This window comes from Cryptomeria japonica, chromosome 7 (genome assembly GCF_030272615.1).
Source record: "Cryptomeria japonica chromosome 7, Sugi_1.0, whole genome shotgun sequence".
In the NCBI taxonomy this organism is placed as follows: domain Eukaryota; kingdom Viridiplantae; phylum Streptophyta; class Pinopsida; order Cupressales; family Cupressaceae; genus Cryptomeria; species Cryptomeria japonica.
In genome coordinates, this window is record NC_081411.1 from 260982720 (window position 1) to 260998634 (window position 15915).

Below are 15915 nucleotides of genomic sequence, written 5' to 3' on the forward strand. Positions count from 1 at the left end.
CCTAGATGTAGAAACAATCTAAAAAGTGATTTGGTTGTGTTTGATTCAAGCAATATCTAAAAGAGAATTTTTAGGACAAGAACCTCTTAATGTTTTGAGAGTTGAAAGATGGATTGATGATGTGAATGTGAGAATGGATGTTTAACTTCAATAAAAGCTTTGTGTCACAAATGGAACAAACTCTACCTCTTCCCTTTCGGGTGTTGGTGGTATTTCTCGAGCTATGTTGTATGTGATACAGATGTTTGGAAAAAAGTTGGGATTAATCTTACCTCCTTGGTTTTTGTGATAACTCAAAGCTCTATATTGCATAAAAGCTCTGCGGTTCAATGACTCTGAATCAAATTCATTTGTTTTGCCTTGAAGGTAGAGATGCATGTGACATAGAAAAACTCTATGGGAGACAAAGATTTGTCTATTTATATAGAAGAATTTCCTCCTTTTGATCAAAGCCTTTGAGCTCAATGGTCTTCTTTTCAAGTTGATATTCTGATGACGTTTCTTCTTTCACAAGATGTGAAGAATGGTCATAAAGTTTGATACTTTTCTCTTTGTTTTTAATCTTTTATTTTTGATATTTTTGGTTGTTTTGAAAAATGTTTGGTTGGATGAATACTTGTTTTGATTTTTGGATTTTATGATGTTTTTTTTGACAAGAAAAAACAAAGCAAGCACACAAACACAAGAATGTTGCCTCAAAGGCACAAATGAGTATGGGTATAGATCAACCCAATCCTTGGACTTTTATATGACCCTTCCTTTTAAATGTATTTTAAGGTGTATTTCCAAAGTCTGAAGTCGGCTCAATTTGCACTTGGTTTTGACTAAAACGAAAACACTTCAAACACTTTTTATCCCTAAGGTCAAATGGCCAGTTGTGATAAATTTAGCCCACATCTTGATATTTCTTCGACTTTGGTACTACATACCTTATGAATCCCGTCGCAGCAGGTAAGGATGTGATATACTAAGTCTTACACGAGCATATCAAATAGATGATCCCTATGATGGGGGAGTCACCACTTTTATCAAGCCACAAGTGACTTTTCAAAAAGCTATGTTTCTACTCAAGGAAATATGTATGGTGAGTAACTTGGGAGCAAAACCATCTATACTCTTGCACTAAATTATATCGCAAATATCCTCAATCAATAGAATGGGTGGGCTACTACTTAAAGGTGTTTAGTCATGTTCGATGTTTTTGGACATAAGTTCATTCTGTAGTGACTCACTTAAGAGCCTTGTAACTTGTGGTGGGGCCCATTTGTCCTTTCAGCAAGTTACACTATAGGAACAACTATACCCAAGGTTACAACTTTTGCTCTCACTTGATTTCTATAGCGGCTCGAAGGATTTACCGTGCGAGGTCATTCCCAAGAGTGATGTGTCTCTTGGCAAGCCTCTCTTAAAAAGATAAAAATTTGAGTGTTACTAACACTTTTCTCTTGCAACTAGGACCACGAAAGCCAAGGGAGAGGATAGTGTGTGTTAGAAGTAGGACCACTCAACCAACTGTTTGCACAAGTGTGCCAAGCACGAAAACACTTGTTCTTTTTAACTTGCCATTGCAATGTGATCTAACTATTTGGAGATGTTGCTCCAACATTCATGGTGTTCTTTTTAACTTCAAATGCAAAGGTTTGAGTAAACTAGAATTTTGAAAATCCTGGTCAACTGAAATTGAAGCACGTATGCATGAAGGAAAATCGCTTTGCAAAAGTTTTAAACAAGTTGATCGTGTATTTTATGTGCACCAAAAATTGAAGTGTAGATTGTAAATTCTTTAGTTTGATGCAAGAAAGAAATTGAAGTGTTGATTTTAAGCACCAAATAAAGTGTGTTTCCTAACTTGCAAGAAAACAAATTTTGTTTTGTTCAGTTTTAAGGCACCAAAAACAAGTGATCCTAACTGAAAAGCAAGGGAAAGTTTGTTTGTTCAATTCTTAAAACACCAAAATAAAGTTTTTGATTTTAAAGAGGTGAGTTTTTAAACCTGCACAAACAAGAACCAGTTAGTAAAATCCATACCTAAGGGGGGCTTCCACAAGCCTAAGAATTTTCATTTTTTTGGTTACAAGGTCTTTTTTACAACATTCTCTTACAATAGCGCTAGTCTGTGTTTAAACAGAAGTGCTATTTAACACAAACGCGCTAAAAGAAAAAAATGATAGGGAAGGCAAAAGCGCTCAAACAGGATCAATAGCACCAAAACAGGGTCAAAAGCGCTCAAACAACGTCAATAGTGCTAAAATTGATACAATAGCGCTATTGTAAGAACAATAGCGCTAGAACAACAAGTTTCAATAACGCTACAACGTGATCAATAGCGCTAAAGCACAACCTGTGTGACAATTTCAACATTCAAACATGTTATTGGTAAAAAATAAATGATTTTTTGGGTGTTTGGATTCACGTCGGGTTCACCAAATGATGCTCTGCAAAAAGGAAAAGGTTAGTCAATGATAAATAACACACAACACACAAGAAACCGTTAGTGTTAATCAATCAAAAACTAATCTAAACAGGCATATCAAAAGAGATATCAAAAGCATGACAAAATATCTAACTAAGAAGATAAATATGATGAGGCATCTCCAAATGCCTCCTAACATGCTCTTGGTTTCTTCTCCTTTGTTCCTCTCCTCTCCAAGTTCCAAAATAGTGTAGCTCTCAGCAGCTTTTTGCACTATGGATGCTTATGGAGGATTGAGATTGAAGTATTTTGCTCTAAATGTGAAAAAAAGCTAATACTAAAAGCTATTGATGCTAAAATGATTTATTTTATCTAAGATGACAAGATATTAGTGGTTTATGCTAAATACTCTCTAGAATTCACTATAGCTTAAATGCATACAAGTTTTCAGGATCTGGATTATGAAGAAATGGGCTCTATTTATAAGAAAAATGGAGCAATAGATGGTTGAGATTGAGCAATCTCAACAAGGGTCAGGATTGAATGATTTCAAATCCATGTGAGGGCTTTCAACCCAATCCCAGGATGACAAGTGTCAATGTGAGATAGGTTGAGAGGAGAGGGAATAAGCATTAAATGCTTGACATGACTTTGGGAGTTAAGGTTAAGGTTAGTTGAATGAATAAACTCTTTATTCAAAGAATAAAGCTTTTATCCAATGGATAAACTCTTGTGCAAAGGCAAAAGGGGATAAACATGGTCAAAGCAATAAATGCTTGAGGAGACAACTTGAATTAACCATAAATGGTTATGTAAGAGCCATTAGTGGTTTTGGAAGACTTTGGAGGTTAAATTGTTGAACACACAAAGCATTAAATGCTTTTCAAAGACTTTGAAGTCTTTGAGAAGTGACTCCAAGTTGCTTAGGAATGTGACAATAATTAGGGAATGGATTAGGCTAATTAGGAAGGGTTTAGAAGAATCTAGAAGGAGATTAGAATTGCAAGTGGGTTTGGTGGGTGAGGGAAAATAGGATTTTTTAATTAAAATAAATTTATTTATTTCAATAAATGTGTGCAAGTTGCATTTTTAGGAGAATGCAAGTGGTGGGGGGGATAATGATTTAAATAAATGTTTAATTTAATTTATTTAAAAGAGGAATAGGGGGATTTAATTAAATAAATAGATTTTATTCATTTAATTGATTTGTGAACTTGGTTTAATGAATTAATTAAAATAAATTGAATAATTTATTTAATTAATAGAAGAATATTTTGAAGATGAATTAATTAAATGTTAATTTAATTAACTGATGGCTAGTGGATTTTTAATCAAATAAATAGCAATTATTTATTTAATTAGGCTGGACAAATTTGTGTGATTACACATTCCAATGACATGCACATTGTTATCATTGCTTACTTATTTAAAACAAATATAGTCACTTTATGTTGGAACTCAACATCAATTAGATTATTGGTAAAGTATTCAATTTGAAACAACTTCCATTTAGCATATTTACCTCTGTGACAGATGCACTCAAATGTTGTGTATGCCCACTCAATTCTCGTAGCCGATCAGCCACGACTGAATAGGTTTGTTGGTAGGCCATTCTCTTGTCATCTTCTGTGGGCGCTCTATTAAATTCAGAGCCCTGCATTTTTGCTTGGTACCGTGAATTTTGCTTGCATTGTTTGATAAAAAAAAATGTTTGCAATTTACTAATATTTTGATACAATATTTCCTTTACATGAGATACTTACAATTTGTGCAACACGTTTCATGTAACCACCAGAGCCGAGTTTGTGTTGCCCGTGATTTTCTTGCCTTGCCTTGGTTGCCTTTGACGTGTCACTCAGTCTATAAAAAGTTTGAAATATGTTAGATTATATAAATATAAAGAGTAATTAATTAGTACATAATTACATTCTGAATAGTATCTCGTACCTTCTTCTAGTGTCTAGTGGTGTATTTCCTTTTTTCCTTTCAATTCTCTCCTTGACATCCAAAATCAAGTCCTTCCACTCCCTCTCTGGAATCATGGGGGGATGCTCATACTTTAGGTTCCTCTCCAAATGGGTCCTGTATTGGTCCCTCACATACTTTAGATATGTGTCAGCTTTTTCAAAGAGCTTGGTTTTGTCAAAGGTGTCATTTCCAAACCACTCAACCATTTGGTTTGTCAATTCATCTTTTAACCATTTTTCTTGGTCATTCCACCTTTTAAAGCAAAAACAAACCTGTTAGATTCAGAAATGAACTAAAGCTACATTTATTACACTTCAAGAAATGGATCAAAGGTAAACTATTACACTTCAAGAAATGGATCAAAGGTAAACTATTCCAGCAATTACAATTAGAGTATATATAATAATAATTTTAAAGTACCTGGAACATTTTGTATCTTTAAGGGAAGCATTTCTTCGTCGCTCACCACCAATGTGGCCTGCAACGTTCCCGTACTAGCAATACGAGAAGATCCAGGAAATGATGATATGTTATCAACAGTAGTCACCTCTGGCACATCCTCATGTGCATCTCCTCCTAAAAAAAATGAATCCACTATGAAATGGCATAAGAATTCAAGAAAGAACGCTTGAAGGGAAATAAACACATGACAAAAGATAGAGCAAAAGAGGGATCTACCAATGGTGGGTGGGCCAATATGATGTGCACTAGAGGATGTTTGCATGCTACATGTTGCTGACATTGCAGTCCGCAATTCAGGTGAGGGCAACCTCTGATGAGGCGATGGCGACATTTGCATAGTAACATTGATAGCACCTAAAGAATATTACATTAAATATATGAAAAGTGCAAGAATTGTAAAAAAGGATGAACCTTTATTTTGAAAATTGACAATATCAAGTATGATGTGTTTTGGGTAGTCAGAGTGATAAGCCAAGCAAGTAATAATACAAGAAAATCATCATCACCTGAAGATCTTGCAACACCCTGATCGTGGGAACAACTTTCATGAGGGCGGATAAATTGTTGTAAAAATAATACATACATATTTTAGTTAATGACATAAAAGAGAATAAAATATAAACCATTATTGAACTTTTGTTATAATTAAAACTTTCATTACTGCTTACTTGCAAGTTTTCTGCTATCTTATACAATAATTCCACCCTCTATCGTATCTCATCAGTGGTAGGATGCACAGCTGCCAAAGAAACAATCTCTTTTCTAATTTTTATAAAAGGCATTTTAAAGAATTCCACAAGGTCTGTGGGATCTTCAGGGTCATCATTGCTTAACCTTAATGATTTTGATGAATACTAAGGGGGGGGGTGAATTAGTATGCCAAAAATCTCTGATCTAAAACACTTAAACAGTCTGAAGATAAACCAGTAAAACAGTTTAACAGACAGACCGGTTATCACACATGCAAACAAAAATGCAAATAAAGCATTCACCCACAAAAGCAATACAACCATAACACAAGATATTTGACGTGGAAACCCAAATGGGAAAAACCACGGTGAGATGGAATTCACAAGTCACTATCTATAGAATAGAAACCAGACCTGTTAAGGTCAGACCGGTTAAGGTCTTACAATGTTCTTCACCAGAACAAATCCTATTAGGAATCTCAATCTCTGTTAGGAGATAAGTCCGATTAAAGACTACCTTGCTAGAGGATTTTAGATTCATAGAGGTGAACCACCTTGTTAGAGGATTTTACAAAAGGCTTTTGGGCCTACCCGGTTAAGGGCTATAAACTTGTCAAAGATGTGAGTAATCAACAAGTGTTTGATCTATCTAATCGCATAGATTGCTTGGTTAGATCCAGTATAGCTCACAGTTAATGCATTCCAGCATTACTTTAGTCTTCTCTATCTCTCACTCAGTTACAACTTGATCTTCTTATATAAGATTTCTCTTACAACAACTCATCAACCACCTTAAACTCTAGCACAACATAGACCCTTTCAGCAGCAACCTAAAACCCTAGACATGATGTCCTTTTAAAGGAATCTGATTTCATGTCGGTCAAATAGGATTACATTACAATTTCCTAGGTTCAATGAATCTAGAAATACTCAGTAACATGACACAAGAAGCACCGTCAGTGTGTTGGCACCGTCAAACAATTGGTGCATTGGTAACTCATCACAGAGTATTATCGGTTCATACAAAATACCGATTACCGGTTTGACAAAAATGAAGACTGGTAAGAATGTGTTATGCCGCTTTACTCCCTCATACCACTTGAGATCTATGAACCGCTTGGGGTTGACATGCCGCTTCAGACCGAGAAACACATTCTGCAAAATCACCAATAGCCTAAAGACTAGAATACAACATATCGGTTGGAACAGATACCAATTGAGCTCTAGCTCATACATATAAAGGAGATCTTAATGCAAGTGTATGTCCATCAATGACAATCACAACATAAACATCAAAAATGCCAACAGATTCCACATCCATAGAAAGGTGCTCAGGTACTACAACTCCCTTTCCCTTTCCCCAAACATCAGTCTGTGTCAAGAATATCATTAACAATTACAAAATTAGTATAAATCGCTAAAAAAAAGAACATAATAATGTAACAGTTTGCTTCTACCTAATTTATACAATTACAATGAGGTTTACCTGCTTGGTAGAAGTGTCTCAAGGTACATCTTTGTCTACGATATGTGATGGATCCATGTCGGCCTGTGACAAAGAAAAATATTAAAAACTTTAGCGAAATTACATCGTACACAACCTGAACAACATGAACTTTGTAGACAAAAAGAGTATTAAATAATAAAAAGATGTTGTCATCAAAATCATTGTAAAGTTTTTAATTCCTTACCTTTACTTTATGTAGACTATGCAGGATCCTCAACTAAATGGTCACATAAATAGTCACATAGCTAATAAACAATCCAATTTCCATAAATAAACATAGTTTAAAAATTGTCACATAAATAGTCACACTCCCTATCTCCATCTCCATATTAAAAGGTGCATCATGAATTAATTATGTAATGGCATTAGAATTCAAAACAAAATGAATTAATTATGTAAAAAAAATTCTATCAAGAAGTCAATATTAAATAGATAATATACTAATCGCATACATCATAGATTTCATTCTTCATCATCATGAACATCAAGGTCATCATCGCCATCATCATCATCATCATCATCATCATCATCATCATCATCATCATCAACGTCTTCACCATCATCATCACCATCATCACCATCATCATCATCATCATCATCATCATCATCATCATCATCATCTTCATCTTCTTCTTCTTCTTCTTCTTCTTCTTCATCGTCATTGTGAAACTGTCGATCATGATCATCATCCACTTCATCTTCTACTTCTTCGGTATCTTCTTCTTCCATCACATTATACTTTATTGGTCTTCCTCTTGGATCATGTCTAACAACAAATGACCAACCCAGTTTATGTGGAACCTCTGAGTAAAATACTTGCTCACATTGGCTTGGAAGAACATAGGGCTCATCCCCAACTAGTTCAAATGACCTTGTATTTAGCATTATAAAACCATTATCATGTTCAATAATAGTTCTATCAGGATCATTTTTATTCAATCGTAGCCTGTACCATTTGACGACGAACAAAACTAATTTGAAGGAATTAAAGTCACACTAAAGTATATCATCCAAAATGCCATAGTATCGATTTTGAGAATGTTGAGGATGAATGTCATTTCTTGATGAAATATTTGTCACCTCAAAGACTGCAATGATGCCAGAATCACAAGTTTTCTTCGTGTCATCCAACTTTTTTATGCCAAATTTATGACCATTGCAGCACATAGCGTTGTGGTGTTTGACCTGCGATATGTCAAACTATAACGTCATAAATTGTATGCACTTGCTAAAGCAATACAATTTAACACCTAGTTTAGCACCCGCCTTGGCGCAGTTGCATTTTGCATTGCATTTCCCCTTTAGCACTTAATTAATCAAATTAATTAGGTCTAAAGGTTCTATTTCATCATCTTCCACATCACAAAGTCGGGCCCTTTCATTAAAGTGTGCCCCTTTCATTTTATTCCTCCAATACATCACTTAATCAAAAACCCTAATTAAGCCCTATTCTGAGCTTGGGGGCTTGATTTCGGGGGTCAAAACATCTCGAAATCACTTGTAACTTCGGGATTCTCTCTAAAATCATCATATCTGACGGCCCTGAAAATTTGGTGAAAATTTGTCGAGACCGTGGCGCCCGGAGTGCACACGGTCCCGGACATTTTTCCCGAAATTTTAGGAGCGTGATCCAATCATAAAATAAAGCTTAACCCCAAGAAATTGGCGGGATATTCGATCTCTAGGTCGGCCAAAAGACGAAATTGCGACCTAGGGTTTCATACATAAGAGCTCTCTTTCTTCATTTGAAAGGATCGGATTTTTGTTTCCAGGAACCTCATATGCAGTGAAAGAGCAGATCTTTGAAGACTTCAACATCTTACAACATCCCTCTACCAAGCATTTATCAATTCCATTCATCCATTTAGGGCTTGGAAGACGTTGAAGAACAATAGGAGATTACTGACTGAAGATTGGCTTGTACCTCTCCCTTGAGGGTTGGGTATGATTTCATGTTGTTTTCATGTCTTTGCATAAAGCTTCAATATATCCTTCATTCATGCTTTAGATCACTTTGCATCTTGATTTAGAGCATTTACATTATCATTTACAAGCAATTAGGGTTTACTTTCTAGGTTGCTCTAGTTTTCTTTCTTGCATTTTAGGACCTTGCACACACACTAGGTCTGCACACACAATACATTTTACAAAACAACTTGGCTATTTGTGGAGGTGGAAATCACCGAAGTGGGGGTTTGACTAAGGCAAAACCCTATATAGCCGCCCATACACCCTTTTTCAGATATAAGTGTAGGTTTCAGGACTCGGACGACGCCGCAGGATACAGATTCGGAGAGAACGGGTTGAGACAGCACTCTGTATCAAATTGCAGAGCAGAAGACTGGGACAGGGGCGCTGGGCACCCTGGTCCTGCCAGGATAGGGGCGCTGGGCGCCCTGGTCCCTGGGACAGGGGCGCTCGGCGCCCTGGTCCTCCGGACAGACAGCTTTCAGATAGCTTTCCGACAGTGTTTCAGAGTGCAGAACAATAGTTTCCGGTGTAGTTTTCAGGACAGAGGCGCCCGCGCCCCCATCCCGCACATTTTCAGTCCGATTTTGACTCCGGGTACACATCTGCATTCTTATTCTATCCTTGTATTTACAGTTGTTCATTGATTAATCTCAATTCTGCAATCTTGTTATTAGTTTATACTTGCATTTTGGGATTAGGGTTTGAACTTGCATTACTTGATCTTACAATTTCAACAAGGGAATAGAAACCCTAATAGGTAGCTCGTGGCTCTCTCTTTCACAAAAGGAAGTAGCCAATTGTGTGATACCTCTAGGCTCTTTCGTATTCCGTAATGTGTGACAAAAGGTAGGGTTAGGGCATGATAACCTAGTCTCGCTTTTTCCCCCACACATTTTGGTGAACCCAACGTGAATCTATCATTGCTTCTTCTTGCATTGCATCTATTAGACCTAGATCTAGATTTAGTGTGTTTTCATTTTCATTAAAAAGAAAAAAGAAAAAAAAAGAGTGTGTTTCTTTGCATTGTGTGTTTAAATTTCATGCAATTTTTTTATTTCAAAATGTCCGACTTTTATTTGCAAAATGTTCATGCTTATGATGATTATTATGAGTATAGCCAAGATGAATTAGATGAAGCTTTAGATGAGTTTTTGAACCCTAAAGATGCCAAACCTTCATTTTACCAAAAACTCATAAACCTTGTTACTATGCCATTTCGTTGTGATGAGAAAGATAAGTTGAATGAGTCCTCTCAAGGGTACATTCCTATCAACTCTTCCACTAAATCTAGTAACATGGTTGTTTTCAACAATCCCCTCTATGAGGAGATGTCTCCTTTTGAATCAAAAGATAAACCTTTCAATAGATATGATCATGCTTTGTTGGATGATGCTCTTGATGACTTTGTGGCTTTATCGAAATCTTTAAACAAGAACAAGACTTCTAAATTAGTTAACATGATAAACTTGAATGAGCATAAAAAGCCTCTCTTTGAAGTCCAAGGAGCTTATCCTTCTCCCACCTTTCAAAGTCCTAAATCACCTCTCCTTACTGTCCAAGGAGGGTATGATCGTGATTCCTTTCGTACTCTGAATAAACCAATCATCACTGTGCAAGGAAGAAAACCTGTAAGTCCTTATAGTTATGCCAAGCAAATAACTAGAGAGAGTTATCATGCGGTTGCCCATACTTATCATACCAGAAATAATAGGCAGCCTAGTCCTCCTCCTATTATCCCAGTTTCCCTTCCGAATCCTCAACCGATTCTTCCACAAGCTCCCCGTATTTCGCAAGTTCTTAGTAAGGAATATGATCTCATAGAACAACTTAAAGCTACCCCTGCTAAGATATCCCTTTGGGATTTGATTCAAACTTCTTCCGCTCATCATGGAATGTTACAAGATGCCTTGAAAGATTTGAATGTTCCTCCACCGAATACATCTAGCAATATAGCATCTTTGGTTAACTCTGTGATGAATCCTAAAGCTCAAATTGTGTTTACCCAAGATGAGTTGCCTACTAGTGAAATCCAACATCAATATGATCCCTTGATGATTGTGGTTATCATGAAAGACACTGCTATAAGGCAAACACTAGTAGATAATGGCTCTGGTCTTAATGTGTGTAGCATTAATCTTTTGCATAAGATGAATGTGGATACATCCTTAATTGAACCGGATTCTCGTCCTATTCGAGGCTTTGATAATGTGGCTAAAACTTCATTAGGTACTATCACCTTACCCATTACAGTGGGGCCTGTTACTTTGCCTACACCTATCCATGTTATGTCCGGAAATCTAACGTACAACTTGCTACTAGGGAGACCTTGGATTCACAGTATGCAAGTTGTCCCCTCTACATTGCATAGACAAGTTAAATTTATTTATAACAATAAGACATATACTTTGATAGGTGATACTAATTTTCAAGCTTGTTTGCAAACATCTACTTCCAAGGGGGGTTCTTCTAAGCCATCCTCATCTAGTGATGACTCTTTAAATAAGATACCTATCAGTGAATCCTCGCTTTCTGATGATCAAAATTCTTTGGAGAAGTCTAAAGCTCCTGAAGAAGATCCTTCTCGACTTGAATCTACACATGAGAAGGCCCTTGATCCTGAGAAGATTCTCGCAGAAGATGATTGGGGATCTCTGGATTTCAATCCCACCTTTTTAGGTGAATATAAGGTTCCTTCTAGAGAGCTTAAAGTTGAAAAGAAGGAAGAAGCTAAAAATCAATCAATCTTACCCGAACCTATGAGTAATAATTTTGTGGCCGCTTCTCAAACTTCTTCTCCTCACACCTCTAATTATGAAGAGTTTGATTCTTTGTCTTATGAAAAACCACCTTCTCTTCCTGAAATGGCTGATCGTTATGGTCATGGTTTTCGCATTTTTGCTAAGCATGGGTATCATGGAAATGGTTGCGGTGCTCATGAACAAGGGATAAAAGTTCCTCTAGAGACTAATTTTCACAGTTATGCCTTTGGACTTGGCTATAATCCCTGCAAGCGCACTAAAGCTTCTAAAAGACCATGCATTAGTGTTAATGTTATTTCTACCTCTCTATCAATGCAACACCCCGAGTACATTGATGGAGATCCTTCGTGTGCTTGTGCTTTTGACGTTTTCCCTACCGATGATGCTTTAGCTGAATTTTTAGGAGCATATGACACTCTTCCTCGTTATCATCACAATAGGGGACTCCCTTATTGTTTGAACACTGAAGCCTACTTTGGAAAAGAGACGGATAATGATGAGATTGTGAAAGAATTCCCTCAACTAAAGGATACTCCTCAACACAATAATCTTCTCATAAGTGACACCACTAATGTTAAGATGGATCCTTGCAATGAAGAGAAAGTTATTAAAATTGGAAAATGTTTGGATGGAGAGGAACAAAAACAATATGAAGATTTATTGCATGAATTCCCCGAGATCTTTGCTTGGACATACTCTGACATGCCTGGTATAGATCCTAAGATTGTTACTCATAACATTGTCTTAGTTCTTGATGCTAAGCCCGTGAAACAAAAGATTCAAAAAATGAATCCTAAGGTAGCTTTGCTTGTTAAGGCTGAGATTGAAAAGTTATTGGAGGCTGGATTTATCCGCCCTATTGATTATTCCCCATGGATTTCAAATATTGTCGCTGTGGCTAAACCAGATAACAAAATAAGAATGTGTACCGACTTTTGGGATCTAAATAAGGCTTCTTTAAAAGATGATTTTCCTCTTCCAAACATTGACATGATAGTTGATTCTACGGCAGGACATGCCTTGTTATCCTTCATGGATGGTTTTTCAGGATACAATCAAATTTTTATTAACCCTCGAGATCAATTCAAAACCGCTTTCACTACTCCTTGGGGTACGTTTTGTTGGATAATGATGCCTTTTGGACTTAAAAATGTCGGTGCAACTTATCAACAAGCGATGACCCTTATCTTTCATGATTATATGCATAAGATTTTAGAGGATTATGTTGATGACATTTTAGCCAAATCCTTTCTTCGCATGGATCATATTAAAATCCTTTGTCAAATCTTTGAAAGGATTCGTAAATATCACATGCGCTTGAATCCCCAAAAATGTGTTTTTGGTGTGGATAGTGGAAAACTATTAGGATTCATAGTTTCGTATCGTGGGATTGAGGTGGACACTAAGAAAATAGATGCTATTGTCAACATGCCACCTCCTAGAAATGTGTCTCAACTTAAAAGCTTACAAGGAAAGATTCAAGCTATTCATAGGTTTGTATCTCAACTTGCGGATCGTACTTTTCCTTTCACTCAACTTCTCAAAAAGAATATCACTTTTCAATGGAATGAGGATTGTCAGCAAGCATTTGAAGATTTAAAAATGTATTTAACTAATCCTCCTATCCTTCGACCGGCTGAACCTTCTAAACCTTTCCTTATTTATACGGTTGCATCCTCTCATGTTCTTGCAGCATTATTGGCACAACATGATAAAGATGGTAAAGAATGTCCGGTTTATTACATAAGTCGTACCTTACTCGATTATGAGACCCGATATTCTGCGATAGAAAGACAATGCTTGGCCTTGGTGTTTGTGACTCAGAAATTGAGACATTATCTCTTAAATTCAGAAGTCCACGTCATGGTAAAGTTTGATCCGTTGAAGCATCTTTTCTCTAAAACTGATTTATCAGGACGCCTAGCTAAGTGGGTTATGATGTTAACTGAGTTTGACCTTAAATTTGTTTCACAAAGAGCAATTAAAGGGCAAGCGTTGACCGATCACCTAGCTGAGGCCCCTTCACCTTTCTCCTTCCCTAACCCTGAGTCTTTTCCTGACGACTTCATTCTTTCTATAGAGAAAGATGAAACTTGGGAGTTATACTTTGATGGCTCTAAGTGTCATATGGGATCAGGGGTAGGTGTTGTTCTGATTTCTCCTACAAAGAAACTCATTCCCTTATCCTATCGTCTAAATTTCCTGTGTACCAATAACATTGCTGAGTATGAGGCTCTTATAGCGGGAATAAAAGTAGCCTTAGCTCTAAACATAAAACACATACATATCTATGGAGATTCGCAATTGATTATAAGACAAGTAACAGGAATATATCAAGCAAAACAAGACAAGTTATCACAATATAAAGACCTTGCTATCTCTTTGTTACAAAAATTTGATTCTTACACCATAGAACCTGTTCCTCGAAAAGATAATCAACATGCGGATGCAATGGCATGTGTGGCTTCTTTTGTATCTTTAGAGGACCCTGTGGTTGATCTTAAATTTGTTATTCACAACCTTATTTCTCCAGCTATTGTAGACGATCCTAGTCTGGTAACATGTTGTGACTTTATAGACTCAGATGAATGGTACTCACATATCGTAAGATATTTGACCGATGGTACCTTTCCTGATTCTGCTAATAGAAACACTAGGGCTAGAATCCGCAAGTTGTCTACTAGATATATCATTCTTTCTAATGTCCTTTACCGAAGGGGTTATGATGGTCTTCTCCTTCGCTGTCTTAACAAATCAGAAAATCCCCGTTGCTCTTGAAGAGGCGCATTCAGGTGCCTGTGGGGGACATTTTGGAGGCAAATCCTTGGTTCATAGATTGCTTCGTATGGGATACTATTGGCAAACTATGCAGAAGGATTTCTTTTCATTTGTTAAGAAATGTCATCAATGTCAACAACATAATAATCTGATTCATGCTCCTGCCCAAGAACTCCGTTCTCAAGTAGCTTCTTGGCCTTTTTCCGCATGGGGTTTGGATCTTATTGGTAAAATCTCTCCTCCTTCATCTCAAGGACACACCTTCATTATAACTGCAACAGATTACTTTACGAAGTGGGTAGAAGCTATTCCCCTTCGCTCTACCACTGCTGAAGTGATTTGTCAATTTCTTCTAGAAAACATCATTTCTCGATTCGGGATACCTTCTACTATAATCTCAGATAATGGGACATCATTTAAGAACAAGGATGTGAAGAAATTCCTCAAGAAGTATCATATCAAACATCGATTTTCTACACCATACTATCCTCAATCAAATGGTCAAGCCGAATCATCCAATAAAATAATCGAACAAATTCTTCGCAAAACCGTGAATAAGCATGGTAAGGATTGGAGTAACTAGCTAATCTATGCTCTTTGGGCCTACCGAACGAGTGTACGAATTGCCACGAGAACTACTCCTTATAATCTTGTTTATGGTGCTGACGCTATTATGCCTTTAGAGTTAGAGATTCCATCACTTAGGGTTTCTCTCAAAGGTATAGTAGATGATGACTCTTATAGAGAACAACGACTTCAACAGCTTGAGATGCTTGATGAACAGCGTATAAACACTCTTGAGCATATTCAAGCGTATCACAAAACTCTACAACGAAGCTATAATGATAAGGTTATTCAACGTTCCTTCTCAGTAGGTGACTTAGTCCTCTATGAGAATCAGCGCAATGTGAATGCCTTACCTGTAGAAAAGGGAAAATTCAGTCCTAATTGGCTTGGACCATATATCGTTATTGAGGATTATGGATCAGGTGCTTACAAAATAGCGGATGTATACGGTACGCCTCTTAAAGAACCTATAAATGCTATGCACTTGCGTAGATATTATGCTTAATTCTTCATTCCTTATTTATCTTCTTTTCAGTTCTTCAAACATTGGGTAATATGTTAGTATCTCCTAATTAGAGCAAAATAGAATTAAATGTTATGATGTTTAATCTATATTGCTTCGTTCTTGACAAGTGTGTTTCCTTACTTCATAGTTTGTCTTGAATTCATTTATGTAAGTTGTAAAAGATTTACATTTCCATTATGCTAGCATATTATACAGTGTCTTTATGTGTTAAGTAGAATTGTATCATGTTGTGTTTAAGTTCAAAATTAAATCACGTTAGTTATATGATTCTTAGA